This window comes from Podarcis filfolensis (assembly GCF_964270895.1).
Source record: "Podarcis filfolensis genome assembly, chromosome: 12".
In the NCBI taxonomy this organism is placed as follows: Eukaryota; Metazoa; Chordata; class Lepidosauria; order Squamata; family Lacertidae; genus Podarcis; species Podarcis filfolensis.
In genome coordinates, this window is record NC_139614.1 from 10834085 (window position 1) to 10849948 (window position 15864).

The 15864-nt window shown below is 42.3% G+C and overlaps 1 protein-coding gene and 1 long non-coding RNA gene across 17 annotated transcripts in view; both read right to left on the reverse strand.

The window, feature by feature from the left end:
* TRAK1 (trafficking kinesin protein 1) overlaps positions 1 to 15864 on the reverse strand; it is a 148197-nt gene that overhangs the window by 128777 nt on the left and 3556 nt on the right. For 3 of the 16 annotated variants that reach the window (XM_083577691.1, XM_083577703.1, XM_083577684.1), the window contains exon 2: positions 14928 to 15048. The exons of 1 other annotated variant lie outside the window; for it this stretch is intronic. The gene's annotated coding sequence lies outside the window, so the exon portion shown is untranslated. Of the gene's footprint in view, positions 1 to 10741; positions 12708 to 14927; positions 15049 to 15864 lie in introns of those variants that run through there. 12 more of the 16 variants (XM_083577688.1, XM_083577697.1, XM_083577696.1 and 9 more) reach the window with 9 other exon arrangements.
* Positions 390 to 5016, reverse strand: LOC310745666. The gene is made up of 2 exons (XR_014540295.1): positions 3673 to 5016; positions 390 to 3430 (listed from the first exon to the last, which is right to left on the reverse strand). It is a non-coding gene; the product is annotated as an uncharacterized lncRNA (long non-coding RNA).

Consider the following 15864-nt stretch of genomic DNA (forward strand, 5'->3'; position numbering starts at 1 on the left):
AATCTTTCTACCCTTTCTTTCTTCAAAAAGGTGAGTTGTAACTAAGAGCTTATAATCACGTCGATCTCTACAGGTCTCGGTGTATCAGGCTGTAAGCAAAGAGGCAAGATTGTGTTACTTCCCAGTCTATCACCCTGAACTCCAACCTCCAGGCAAAACTTTCCCAGAGTAACTGTTAAAATGACCTTCTCTGCTAGGAAAAGCAACTAATACAGGAATTAGTACAATTTTCTTCATCCCAGAATGAATTATTGTCTGAAATTAGGAAGAGATAGCAGTAAAACTGCACAGAACACCCCACTCTTCTAAATACAACTATGTTGCTAACAGCTTAATGAAGGAGGGAATAAGCACTGAAGGCTGGTTGGCAGGAAAAGTGTGGGAATTTCTTTATTTTTTTTAAAGTTAGCTTTGAGTTTAATCTCTTTTTCAGCTGGACATCAACCGTGACCCTTCAAGGGGAGTTTTCAGGATTTGAGGACTGAGGAGTCCCAATTAATAAAATATCTTATAGAAAAGAGAAGACAGCTTTTCTTTGGGGTTATAGTCCATGAGGAAAGCACAAAGAAGTTAGTGTTTGGCAGCCATGGTTTCCACAGTAACTTAGACGTACAGATCGTCTCCACTGGAACCCTCGGCACAAAGGAACATCGTACTTCTGATTCACTTAAATAGCTTGTTTTCGTTTCCCAGAGGTAAAAGAAGTAGCAGCTATGAACATGGAGAACAGAGGGAAATAAATAAAAAGATTAATCTGCAGAAATTATATTCAACCATTTTCCTATTGTGGAAAATGCATTTATTTGCATACATGTTACTGTGGCTTCCCCTTAAAACCTTATCATACAATTATTTTAAAAACATGTGCACCCTGAGTTAACGTAATTGTGCTGAAGAGAGAAGACAAACCACAGGATTTTTGCAACTGCCAATTTAGCCATTACATAAAATAGTTTGTTGCGTAATGTGTATCAGGTTGTATGTACTTGTGTTATTACACAAGTTTAGCTGAACTGACCACTAACCTCCAGTTCTGGAGGTGAGCTGTAAAGCAGTTTTATTTCCTTATATGGTACCTTTTATTTTTTAACCTCTAACAAATAATTCCACAATACATTTGTTTCCTGTCTACAAGTCATTTAAATTGGGCATTTCAGAGGGGAAGTAATGTTGATTTATTGTAGTAAAAGCAATAAAAGCAATACAGAGTCTTGTAGTGCCCCAAAACCAACAAATCCATTGTGGTATAAATTTCCATGGACTAGAAACCACTTCCTCAGATGTACTATGTATCTTCAGGTGGCAGATTACCGACATAGAGTCCCTAAATAGTGGGGATAAAAGGCCATACAATGCCCCCCCAAAAAAACAGTCATTCTGCCACACTTTTACACCGAGCTAAAATTTATAGAAGATGGGAACAGTGACCCAGTTGCTGGAGTTAATAATCCTGTGTATAAGCATTTAAATAAGCTCACTCCAAAGTGAAATTCATTAGCAGCTAGCAAGCTAATGTATGCTTGCTCCAAAGTGGGTCTGAAAAGTACAGTACAGTAAATCTGAGACCTATGTGTTTAAATTGTTTGTGGCTCAGAGCCATAGCTGTCCAACAAAGATTCCAATCCCTGAATCACCTACAAGTGTTGATATTAGATCAAGACTGTTCACCTTTTGGAAACAACTCTTCAATGCTAGAAATTCAACAATCATGTCAGTAGATAAAAACTATCAACATGCTATTGGCAAGCTTTATGTCATGCCTGTGACTGATAAGCAAGTGGTTTCGTCTGCCAAAATGGTTGTGGACTGTGGCAATTTCACATGCACCTCATATGAGTTGGTTGGTCATGTCGGGACACTAATCAGCTGCTCCATTTCCTCTTTTCTTCTACTTTAAGCCCACATGCCTGTCTACAAACCCTCCACAAATCAAATGCCACCCATAAATTGATCACTTTCTTGATTGAAAGAGGATTTCTGATGAATTCAGGAAATCCTATTTCAATAAATAAAGCGATCAAGTTATGGGTGGCATAAATGTATTGGTGAAATGATTATTGCTGCAAGTTTCCTTCTGAGGCAAATAGCAACGAATCTCTCTCTCCACATTATTTATGCCCTTCTACTTCAGTCCCGATGATTCAACCACTAGCTTCCTCTCTCGCACACTTAAGTTTGCCTGGTGTAATGTGCGGTAAGTTGTAAAGAGAAGACTTTTTTTAAAGGAAACCAAGTCCATGGTTTTAGTCTCAAAACCAGTTTTTGAAAACAACTGCTAACTTTATATCACAAAGGTTCTTTGATTAGTCTCAACTCCAAGGTGTTTTAGAGACTTGATGCTAAATTTTAGAATGCTATATTATTTATTTATTTATTTATTTATTTATTTATCCAACTAACTTACATCCCATTTTACTCATGGAGTTCAAATCACCTTATAATAATGCAGATGTTGCTGGACTCCCATCAGCCCCAGTCACCTATTTATCTCCTTGTGCACTTTGACGTGCTTTCAAACTGCTAGGTGGGCAGGAGCTGGGACCGAACAACGGGTGCTCATCCTGTCGTGGGGATTCAAACCGCCGACCTTCTGATCAGCAAGCCCTAGGCTCAGTGGTTTAGACCACAGCACCACCCGTGTCCCATTAGAAATGTATATCATCTTATTTCTGACATTCTGAATTTCTAATGGAAAGTTTTGGAGTTTCTCTGCTTCCTGGGTGTGTTCAAGGTGACAATTTAAAGCAAGAGTTACTCCAATATTGATCAGCTACAAAAACGAGGCAGATAAGGCCAAGAAATGGATTGAGGTGCTCCTGCTCCTATCTACTCTTCGATTACTATATTCTGACTGCAAAGACTTAAAATCTGGGTTTCAGTTTCGTCACAATCCCAATGTTGTCAGCATATGGTAGCTTTGTGTTTGTAGTGATCTAAATTCTATCATTTGTAAGAGAAATAAATATACAGAACATTCACTTCAGCTGCTTCATAGGGATTATTGTGATCAGAGGACGGTATAAATATTTACAGCCCAGTCTTCAGCATGTTAACTTGGATGCAACTTTTACCAAACAATAGCACTTAGCTTTAAGTACATATGCCTAAGGATCGGACTGCAATTCAAAATAATGATGCAATCCTATGCATTGCTATCTGCAAGCAATTTCTGCAATTGAGTAAGACTACAGCCCAAGTGTACACAGAATAGTAGTCTTAGGCTTGGACCCATGAGCCCTAAAGTTGAAACCTCATTTTAACTAAGGCCACCCATTATCATCTCTGATTCTCTCTGTATCATTTCTCCGACTTTAAAAATGTAACAACAGCACACCTCAAATAATTATTGGGAGAATTAGTGAAATATATATGGTCACTCCCCTCCCACCTAAGCAGCAGGTTGGGCTCCAGATCTATCGTATTTTTCGCTCTATAAGACGCACCAGACCACAAGACGCACCTAGTTTTTGGAGGAGGAAAACAAGAAAAAAAAATTCTGAATCTCAGAAGCCAGAACAGCAAGAGGGATCACTGCTCAGTGAAAGCAGCGATCCCTCTTGCTGTTCTGGCTTCTGGGATAGCTGCGCAGCCTGCATTCGCTCCATAAGACGCACACACATTTCCCCTTACTTTTTAGGAGGGAAAAAGTGAGTCGTATAGAGCAAAAAATACGGTAGTTCATTTTTAGGAATATCCACTTGCTAGTTATAAAGGAAAGACTGCCTTTCCCACAAACGAAACAAACTTTTAACTAAAGTGCTTGCCTTAGTTACAATGTTCATGAGAAAAACTTTGACTTACTCTACTACTTACACTTATCCAGTTAAGAGGCTTATTGATACTACGTACAGAGATTAGCCATGAGATAATGCTTACAAGTTAATTATTTTGGCGGCTTAGGCTCTGTAACTTAGTAGAGATTACTTGGCTTGCCTTGCAACAACCTGGGAAAGTTTTCTGTCTTGAGATGCTTTAACCCAGAAGTGGCTAACCTGGGCCCCTCCAGATGTTACTGACTACAACTCTCATAATCCAGGACTATTTATTGGCTGAGGATAATGGAATCTGAAGTTGAACAACATCTGGAGGCCATAGCTTGCCAGCCCTGCTTTAGCTATAAGAAGCAGCAAGATACATTTAGCCTTATAGTAATGCAATGTGTTTTGATGGATAGGATAAAGGACTCTGCTTCTCTTGGTGGTATCATACCATAACTGTTGAGTGAGTCTCACTAAGATTCAAATGGTGCAGAATTTGTCCCTTTAAACAATACTGTTGCACTTCAGTATGAAACAGCACACTAACTTACTGATGGAAACAACTACTGTATAATGTTAAGTTTTTGCATACTACAGAATATCAACCATTCAGGGCCTAAAATTAAGGTTTTGACAATGCTATTGTTCTCCAACACAGACAGTGCCCAAGTCTGAGACAATTCTTTATCAATAAGCACACCACAGGATCACCACATCAAGGCAGATTCTGCACTAGACTTAGAGGCCAACGGTGTTTCTTAATTGACACAAACAGTACAATTGCAGTGTCAAATAACTACATCTTACAACTCCATTTCAGCATATAGATTGTGCTGAAAATGTCCCTCAACAGCCTATAATGTCCAAACAATGTTGTCATTAGGGAAAAGATATAAATCTTGTATTAAAAGCAGAAACACAACGTAACTTGCAAAGCAGCTGTTCAGCTTTCAAGGACACTCCAAAATGATCATTTGTAAGAAAATTATTAATTTTCTTCCTTAAGGAGCATAAGGTGGGAGAAGAATTTATACAATGTTGATCTAGCACTACAGAGTCTTCTCCCATTTTAAAAACTGAGTGAACAGTTTATCACTATAAGCTCCCCACATTCCTTAGTACTTGACATACAGATTATAAACACACTGCATTGTAATGCTTGTTGCCAACTATCCAAGTTTTTCATATGAAGAATCATGTAACCTATGAACGCTTGTGCTGTTACAAATTTGTCATCTCAAAGAGGTACTACTGAATTGATATTTTAAATACTTTAAACGAAAACCAGAGCTGACATTAAATAAGATTATTATTTTTTGTATTTTCAAGAGGAGCCTTTAAAAATCAGCATTCCCCTCCACAAATATGCTACAGTCACATGGAACTGCTTGAATTTCTGTAATCCCACTAACTAGATAGGTCTTACGTTTATAATGCTTGCATTTTGCTGTCACAAGAGCAGTGCCAGGTAAAGCTTATGAACAATAAAATTTCCTAGAGGAATTATGGAGACGATATATGTATAAGTCTGCTGTGATTGTGTAATACAGACCAGGTTAATGAATGCATACATCCTGCAGGAAATTAGAACTTACAGGTAATTCTAACACAACAAATTAAGATTCCAGCTGCAGAATACATCATCTAGTAACATTGTAGGAAGTAATTCTCACATAGCATGGAAGAACTTCCCAGTCAACATACTGACAAACAAGCCAAACCAGACCACAATATCCGAAGAACAAAGCATGGGGTCATAACAAAGACTGCAGCTACCTAAATATCTGGCAAGAAGAACTTTAGAGAAGTTAAAAACCACTACTAAAATGTGCTGTGTTTGGTCATGGAAATGCTCTCATACTACACAGCAATATTTATAGCAGTGTTAAATAACTAGCACGCTTGGTGGTTTTTCTAGAGGGATAAACCTCACTAGTTATCTGCCACTAATACCTGTAAAATATGCATTTGTCAACACAAAGATTTAACACAGAGAAGGGGGGAATTAAGAATGCCCCTCCCTACAGGTATCCCCCATACTTATGCAGAGGTTATGGTCCAGCCTACCCCATAAGGGAAAATTGTGTAAGTGGGGAGCACCCTCTAAACAGTCTTTTAAACTCCCCCTCTGCCGCTCTATTTCCAATCCAGACCAAAAATACTGTATCGAAAAATACCCACAGCTAGGATTGAAGCTCTGGGGCCGGGAGGAGGCTGGAGGACATGTGGGAAAGTGGCTGCTGCTGCGATACCCCACACGTCAGCTGTTAGGCGGGGAGGCTGAGTACCATGACCAAAGCCCTGCTGCACCTCCAGTTTCTTTGGGGCTTCCTCCACCCACACTGACGTCCTCTCTGGGCTCCAAGGAGGGTCTCCTTGTGAGCCGCGAGGACTCAGTCTCCAGCTCTTGCCCGCCATTTCCAGACTTGAATTCACTTCCCGGCACTGTGCATGTACACAGTTGCACACAAGTCGCTTTTGTGCAAGTGTGGGGGTACCTGCAGTTCTCTTCCACAATGTACGATGAAAGTGAAATGAAAAACAACCTGTTAAAACACATACAAATCAGGGTTCCAAGTGTGCACTCTGATCAGATTTTCCAAGGTGAAAACGGCTGCTACTTAACTGTGGCTAAGATGTTGGGTGAGATTTGCTCACAGGAAAGGAAGGAATGGGGGAATGGAGCAGAGCCTGCTTCCAAACCTTGGTTAAGAATACATCTGCACCAGTAGCATTTTGCTACTGGCGCAGGTCCAATTGTGACTACGTGAAGATTTCTAGACACCAGGTTTGTGAGTGACAATCTCCATCGAGGCAGCTGACTTGTGTGCAGCAAAAGATATGTGTCTTGTGTTTCTGCACTGCCGCGTGAATCAAGGACCCCTTGCGGGGCATCTTAGTCCTGCATCATCACATGAAGGAAATAAATACATATTTTTTGACTGTGCAGCCTTTCCAAAGGCCACCCAAATGGAACACACAGACCACAGTTTAAAAACCTCTGCCTTAGTCCGCAGTTAATACCATTTCCATTCCCACTCTGTGTGTATGTTTCGCCTTCTTGCATACTGGGACACGTGAATTGTTGCAAGAGCAAGCTACAGTCAAGCAGCGTAGTTGAGATCATAAAATTGTAGCAATGGAAGGGATCCCGAGGGTCATCTAGTCCAACCCCCTGGCAAACAGATCACAACCTAGCTTTTTGCAGCAATCACAACCTAGGTTTAAGGTGCCATTTGGCACCTAGCTTATATACCTGAGTTTCTAACACTGATATGCACCAGGCTCTTATATTGCTTTTTCCAGATCTTGGAGTGGGTTCAAAACGAAAATGATTTAAAGCTGCCAGCAAGGCCTATATTCCTAACACCGCAAAGCTTCTATAAATAAAATATGTAATAGAATCTAAGTTTAAAATTGCGCCTAATAAAATTTAAGACCCTCTTTTTGATCCATTTCTGCACCTTCTGCAGAGACACTGAAGATGACCAACAATCCAGCCCCAACACTGTATGCATGGAGATAATCCACACCTTACCTACTGCTGCTATTCAAATATTAATGATACAACACTCGAGTTACTTTATTCCAGATGCAGAGTTGCAATTCCTGTGGAGCTCAATACACATTGAAAGAAACACTGACATTTATACAGTCTACCCATATGAATGCCAATTGGCACATCTTGTTTTGTCATAAATTTTTACATGTACAAGATGCATGGGCATCCAGAAAATTAGAAATTAGAGCAGAATGTAAACTTAAAATTGCAGCTTATCTCCTGATTTAAACATTTATTGATGTTAAGAGTCCTAGCAATAGGAGTTTTGTGCCAACAGAGCTCAAGCTGGCACAGAGAATGAAATGACAGAGAATCTCTACAAAACTTTGCTTAACTCACATTAGCCAAAGTCACATTTAGACACAAGCCCATTTCTGTGCGACAGTGGTCTCCAGCACTATTTTGCAAAAATAGCCACAACCAAACGTAAGGTGATACAGCTTATGAAGGATTATTTCTGAAACAAGCCATACATCAATGCTTTAAGAATGAGGAAACATATGATATGGAGGAAGTGTTTAAAAGGTCTTAAAATTTGCCACAATTTATTGACAAACATAAAAACGTAGCTCAGTGGGTACAGCATGAGACTCTTAATCTCCAGGTCGTGAGCTTGAGACCCACATTGGGCAAAAAGATTTCAGCATTGCAGGGGCTGGACTAGATGACCCTCGTGGTCCTTTCCAACTCTACAATTCTATGATTCTATAAGAAGAACCATCCTAGATCAAGCCAAAGGCCCAAACAATCCAACAAGATTTTCTTGCTTGTGATACTGCATCTGCAGGAGTCTCCCCTCTCCTAGAGAAACATTTGTCTCCCGCCTTATTGAGCTTTATGCATGGTAGAACAAAGCATCTTTACAATCACGCTTCTGGACTAGAGTGCTGCTGCTTGGTTTTCTCACTTAGATTTCCTACTGTGGCTTGGGATGATTGGGCGGTTTTAAATGGACTATATATATTTTAAAAGAAACCAGATACCTAGTTTAATATATTACAGTGGTACTTCTGGTTACGTACTTAATTCGTTCCGGAGGTCCATTCTTAACCTGAAACTGTTCTTAACCTGAAGCACCACTTTAGCTAATGGGGCCTCCCGCTGCTGCCGCGCCACTGCCGCGCAATTTCTGTTCTCATCCTGAAGCAAATTTCTTAACCCTTATTTCTGGGCTAGCGGAGTCTGTAACCTGAAGCATATGTAACCCGAGGTACCACTGTAATGGTGTTGGAGGTGGGGAAACCTATTTTCAGCTTGAGGGCCACATTCATTTGCAGTCAACCTGCCAGGGTCACATGCAAGTGGTGGGCGGGTCTGACACAAAAGGGGATGGAGTTACTGAAGCAATTATTTTCTGTAAAATGGGTTACATTCTAGCCAAACATAACAAATCAGAGGTTTCTATATACACCTATACCCCTCTCTCTCCATCCAGATAAGAAGGAGGCATATAAGATTTCAGAAAAAAGCATTCAAGAAGGGTATGGAGTGGCGGAGAGGGAGATTAAGGAGAGAGGCTTGGACAGAGTCCTGAGGGTCATGCTGGGAAGCCTAATAGGCCATAATTGGTTCTCAGGTCTGAAATTCCCTGCCCCTGATTTGTACTGATAGGTAGACCACTCTGGGATCCCTTTGATGCTAGAAATTGCAGCATCAATAAAATCAGTCAATTAATAATCTAGACCAGTACTGTATCTTGTTCTCACAGTGGCCAATGAAATGCCTATGAGAAGCCTGCAAGCAAGATATGAGAACAGCAGCTCCATCCCCACTTGTTGTCCCACCCCAGCAACTGCTATTCAGGGACATAATATCTCCAAAACTGGAAGTAAAACAGTCAGCATGACCAGGAGCCATTGATACCCTTATCCTCAATGAATTTGCCTAATCCCCTTTTAAAGATGTCCAGTTTGGCAGCCATTACTGCATCCTGCAGATAGCCAATTCCATAGATTAACTATGTGTCATCAGAACGCCTCACATACCATCAGCGACTAATCAAAGTTATCTCCCAAAAAAGATACCTTTGACATGATCTGTTCTACCTTTTTCTCTTTTATTGAAGAAGAACAGGATATTTCAATGCCATCATCATCACAGAGGTGTCTGTGGAGGGGATTATTATTATTTATTTATTGAATTTATATACCGCCCTATACCCAGAGGGATATATTGATTGAAAATGTATTGTAACTGTATTGTAACTTTTGAATAAATATTATTAAAACAAAAACTATGTATTGTACTTTAAGACCAATCTCTTTTGGTTTATGAATACGTAAGATTTCAGATGACACACACACAAATCACCATCCCCCATGTTTTACCTTGAAAGCTTACACGCTCTTGCACCACCAGCAAGAGTTGGCTCAATAAATGGCATCACTTACAAACCTTGCATTTCTTATTCTGTAGGATCTTGGTTTTGGAAATCCCTTGCTTTTCTCAAGTACAGCTGGAACCAACTCTCATAAGTTTCCAAAGCAAGCTGCAGACTTATTTGCCTATGCATTTGTGTGTTTTATCTTAATGTAGCCCACTCTGGGATTCCTTCAGCAATGAAGAGTGGGTAAGGAATCTTTTAAACAAACAAACAAGGCAATGAACTGTACAGCATATCATAATAAAGGTTAGCAAAAGCTGAGAGATTAGTAGGCTCTAGGGTTTCATTTATGGCAGCCAAAAAAGGCACGGGCCTTAGGAGCCCCAGCAAGGCCTCGGCTGGAAACAATAAATCTAGCACAATGACCTTAAAAAACCTTACTTCTGGTTTAAAATTCTGCCTTTTATAAATAATGTTCTGAGACTTTTTCAATTAACTCTATAAAAACACATCCATTCGTTATAGTTTTGGAGGTCAGCTGCATGCTAGGTCAAGTATGATTTCAACTTCCAAAGGCTGAAACAGCAAATGACTGGTTTTATGTACCGGTAAGTCTTTACATTACCATTTCTTCTCTGTACCGTTAAGGGCACATACACAGTCTTCCAGTTACTAACCTATGCAAAATACATTAACAAATCAGGATTAAGAGCTGAAATGTTCTGGAATTGGGTAGTGACTGCTGCATAGAAGCCTTTCCCCCTCTGCTGTAAATAATTCACAAGGTCTGCCTCTGCAAGCAAATTCTTGTGTAAACAGGCTGAACTGTTGTTTTTAAGAGGAAGCCAAAGAAACCAGGGAACGTGTAAAAACCGGGCAGAGTTCTGCCAATTTACAAGCCAGTCTCCTGAAGGTCATATCCACTGTCATGCAGTGCATGCAGCGGTTCGCGGAAAAATTGGGACAAACCGTAAGCACGCAGGGGCACATCCCGCCTGCAAGCTAAATGAAGGCAATTCCTGCCAGCTTCCTGAACCTGAAGCAGCTCATCTGTCTGTCCAACGCCACATCTGCAATGGCAGCTTCCGTTGGCCCTACCTGAGCGCACGTAGGTCAGGAGAGGAGAGGAGAGGAGAGGACGTCTCCCAGGTCTTCCCAGGCGGCCAGGGCTTACCCAAAACAAGCAGCGTAGAAGGAGACACGAACGAGGAGGGCAGATAACTGCGCCTGGTTTTCCTCCGGAGCGCGGGACTGTAGAAACAAGCTCGGGACTCCCGCTCCCCCGGCCACGACCAGCGCGCAAAGAGACGCCACTCACCCAGGCGCAGGCTCTCCAAAACGCGCGCAGGCTCTCCAAAACGCACGCCGTTCCTTGGTGGCGCGACCGTTCCCGGGCGCTCGCTTCGGCTTGTTTTCCGGGCTAGTGTAAACGGATCCCCCTCCGGGCGTGATGGATGGAGCGGCACATGAGCAGCAGGGCCGGCGATGGGGTTGTGACTACTTCCTACTTCCTCGCTCCGCCGCCGAATCGCCTTCAGGCTGAGCCAAGCGCGCGCGTGGAGACGGGCGATCCGGCCGCCAGGCGATCCAAAACGGCACCTCCCCGGCTGGAAATGCCCCGCTTGGGCGGCATACAGCCAGCCGGCTCCACACGTGGGAGAGGCGAGAGAATGAGAGAGAGGAAAAAAGGCCGGTTGCCGCTGCTGTTGCTGCTCCCTTTTCCAGCCGGCGCTGTGTTGCGGGGGGCGCTGCTGCTCCCGGGATCGCTGGGTGCTACGTGCCGGGATCCCACGCCCTGAGGCTGGCGGAAAAAGCCGGGATCTTCAGCGCACACGTCCTCCGCTCCAGGGCCTCGCGACCTTTTTCCCAGCGGCGAAGGCGCCTTTGCCCTTTTGGCTGCGGATCTCCGGCTGCTGCTGGCGGCGCACCTCGGCTTGGGAGAGGCGAGCGCGCTCAACGCTGGTTGCCGCCAGGGCTTTCTTTGCCGGCTGGGCGGGCCCTCGGCTGGGTTCCTTAAGCTCAGGCCCTCCTCCCCGCTTCTCCGGCTATACAGGATTACCTCATCGCCCAAGCCCCGCTTGCTGGGGAGGCGGCAGCGCCTGGGTGCCTGAAGTTTCCAGGCAACGGACTCGGGATAACAAGCCACGGCAGCTGATCCCGCTCCCAGCATCAGGAGAACTCCGCCAAACTTAAAAATAAAACGGCGACCTTCAGAGCGTCCTTTTTTTTTTTTTTGTGGTTCCAGAAGTTAACTTTTGGAACCCTTTTAAATTTCGGCAAGCAAGTGTGGAAGGGTGGGCAAGTGCAGTAAACGGCAAAAGGGTGGTAATTAACATGTGTTAATTGGTTAATAAAAACTTTTTTTAAAGTGACGGTGCTCCCCTTGCATGTCACAGACAGCATTTTAAACTCATTCAGATCTGCATACTCCTGCCCCAAGTGGCTAGGACACAAAGGCTGCAGTCCTAATGCACGTTTTTTTATTTATTCGTTGCATTTATATATCATTCTTTGTGCATTCTTCTGAAAGCAAGGCCCACATAATTTATTGAGAGGACTGGACTGTTTACTACTCCCTCAGATACAAGGCTGAAGCTAACTTTGTCATTAAACAGAGCCCCCAGTATATCAGCAGATGCAGTAATGTATGTAGCATGCATACTGCACAGACATACAAATTTAGGCCAGAGGTGATTTCAATTTCCTAGTTCAAAGGCAACTTATTAGGCAAAAGGACCAAGCTACAATCTCCAGCTCACTGGTTGCAAGCAGAAATTGACTTGTCCATTGAAGATTGTGATTCTATGCTTACCTGCAAGTAAGCCTAATGGAACACTGGCACGTACATCTGAGTAACTAGAATCAAGCTGAAAGTAGGGTGGATGTGTTCCCATCATCACTTAGGCTAAAGTATGGCATCCATGTGACTGTTAGTTTGCCCATGCACTGCATGTTCCAAATCACTGTGTTACACAAACATTCTCAAAGTAAGGCACTCGGTAGTGGCACCCGCCCTGTGGAACGCCCTCCCACCAGATGTCAAAGAGAAAAATAACTACCAAACTTTGAGAAGACATCTAAAAGCAGCCCTCTTTAGGGAAGCTTTTAATGTTTAATAGATTATTGTATTTTAGTGTTTTGTTGGAAGCCGCCCAGAGTGGCTAGGGAAATCCAGCCAGATGGGCGGTGTATAAATAATATAAATTATTATTATTATTATTATTATTATTATTATTATTATTTACCCTTGTGTAAGTGGCAATTTCCTAAAGAGGAAATTGATCCAAATAGGAAAAGTGCAAACTTCATGATCCAAATTGAAATCTGGAAAACTAATGTTTTCAGCAGTGTTACAAATGACATAAGAATAATAGGGTAAAATGCTCTTAAGGCTGGAACAAGCCCAGAAAGACTCAATGAGTTCAACTGAATTCTAAATCAGAATTGTTAAGATTCTGCTGCAAGTTTCTGTTTAACAAAACCAACCTACATATTTTACTCATCGTCCACATCAACTGTAAAGAAACTGCATGGATCAGCATTCCTAGGATGTTTGTTTTCTGAAAAACCACAGAAGTTTACAAAGTTGTTGTTGTTTTGGTCAGTTATTTCCCTACTGCTGAAAATTGTAAAATGGGTGGACGTCAATCAGGAAAAATGGGTAAACAATACATTCTGAAGTATCCTGTGATACATTTTGTATAATTTGATCTGGGTAAGCTTATGTCACAAGAACAGACACGGCAGAGAAGCATGGCTCATACATACACTGTCAGAAGGAAATTTCTGCAACTAAAGACCACATGTGCAAAAAAACCCTCAAAACAATAACAACATATCCCATTTGCTTTATAGAGTATTATTTTGTAGCTTAGACAATACAAACACCACTCTGTACAATGTTACGGGGGTGGAACTAGATCATCCCCACGGTCCTTTCCAACTCTACAATTCTATGATTCTACAGGCGGTGTTGGTTACATATACTTGTATAATTGAACTAATCCTATTTGATTACAAGAGGAGTAAAACCAAGATCCTAAATTCAGTACAAGGACACACTCCAATTTGACAATGCCCTTCTTAAAACTTGGCACCCAGAAATAGGCACAGCACTTCAGATGCAGTCTGACCAGGGCAGAATACAGTGGAGCTATTACCTCTTGTTACCTGGACACTATGCTTTGGTTAATGGAACCTAAGACTGCATTAGCTTTCTTAGGCACTGCATTACACTGCTGCCTCATTCTGAGGTTCTAATCGACTAAGACACCTAGACCTTTCTCATAGGTGTGGCTGCCCTTCCTATCTTTGTGCCTCCAATTCTTCGTACCTAATTGCTCTGCTGAATTTTATTTTGTTGCTTTTGGTCTAGCATTCCAACCTCTAAAGATCATTTAGAATCTTTATTTGATCTTTTCGGGTGTCAGCTATCCTGCTCTGTGGCATCTGCAAATAGGGTAAGCATCCACTCTGCTCTTTCATCCAAATCATTCATAGAGATGTTGAACAGTAGAGGGCCTATGACAAAGTTTTGTGGCACTCCTCAGTGATGACTAGGGCTGGAGGGGGCAGGGAAGTGGCATGTATACACTAATTCCCTACAAACAAAAGGAAACTCCATTCTTCAACTGCAAGCATTTAAGAGAAGTAGGGCTGCTGACTAGGGAGGGAAACATGGCCTGGTTGATGATGGTTTTTTCTCCCTCTGGGCTCATTGCCATAATTGCATGTGTTAAAGCTATGACTTCAGGTGTAAAGATAGATAAGTTATTAATTTTAGTCAGGGATGGGAAACCTGTGACTCTACAGTTGTTGGACTACAACTGCTATCAGCATCAACCAGCATGCCCAGCAGCTTCATATAGATGTTGAAAAGCATAGGGGAGAGGACACAGCCCTGAGACACCCCACAAGTGAGTGCCCAGGGGTCCGAACACCCATCCCCCAGCACCACTTTATTGAAATGGCCCAAGAGAAATGAGCAGAGCCACTGCATGACAGTGGTCCGCAGCTTCCAACCCCCCCAGACAGTCCAGAAGGATACCATGGTCAATGGTATCAAAAGCCACTGAGAGATCCAGCAGAACCAAGGAGCAGATTTCACCTCTGTTTCTAGCCCTAGCTTTAAAACCTCACTCTATGCTAACGCATGATGGTTAAGGTGGCATTGTTTTTCAAAGGCATACAAATGTATAAACACTCTGCCGCTGCCCCCCACCCCCGCAACAACTTTTCTAGGCAAGTGATGAGGTAATTGTCAAGCTGTGACTCTGAGGCCTACCTGAAAGCAGCCCAAGGTCCACTGGTGCATCCTGGACTCCTAGTCTACCGTCTGAGAACATTGGTCTATAGGACTGTAGCCATCTTCTCCCTGCAGTTTGTAGGAGTCATATATTTAATGCCTGCACACACAAACAAGTGGCCAAAGCAAAGGGGTGAGGGGAGGGAATGTAGATTTGTTATGTCTTAAGGCAGTCTTAAAAGTAAACCAAATTTCTTCCAGTTGTTAATCTCAGTCATCTCACACTTATAAATAGCTATCCACCTGGCTAATTTAACACTATAATTGTTGATTATGCATCCTCATAACATTTTAAATCAAGTGCATTATAGCTATCGATAATGTTTTGTCATTATAAATACGTAGCAAAAGACAAGTGTTAGAAACTGAGATATGAAAGCTAGGAGCCAAATGGGCCCTTAAACCTAAGTTATGAGAGCAACAATGTCTAGGCACACTTCTTATAGCAAGAATACAAAGCTGAAAATGAATGAGCTGCAGCTAAAATATGTTCATTTTTCACATGGTTGAGTCCTTCCCCTGCCCACTCCCCTAATATTCTTAAGAAGCTCTCTTCTCCAGTCTTCAGAGAGTAACTGGAAGTGGGGAGGCAGAAAAAGGTCCTCCTTTCCTTCCACTCTGCAGTTTTATTCTGAAATCCTAGGCGCAGTACTGTGCCCAGAGCTCAGAAACTGCTTGCGCTAATGAAATTGTCACAAAATGCGTCTAGAACAATGGGAGTTTTGAACACTGCTAAAGACATGATTCTTAGATGAGGATAAAGTGGCAGAGAAGGAAACCGATCTTGAGCAAGCAAAATTTTTGCTCCAACAGTCAAGCATGTGCCCCTTTTTGTACTCAGCAGCATGCTGCATGCAGATAACTGCATGAAAGGATCTCTACATGTTCATCTGTGGCATATGCTAAATGGGGGAAT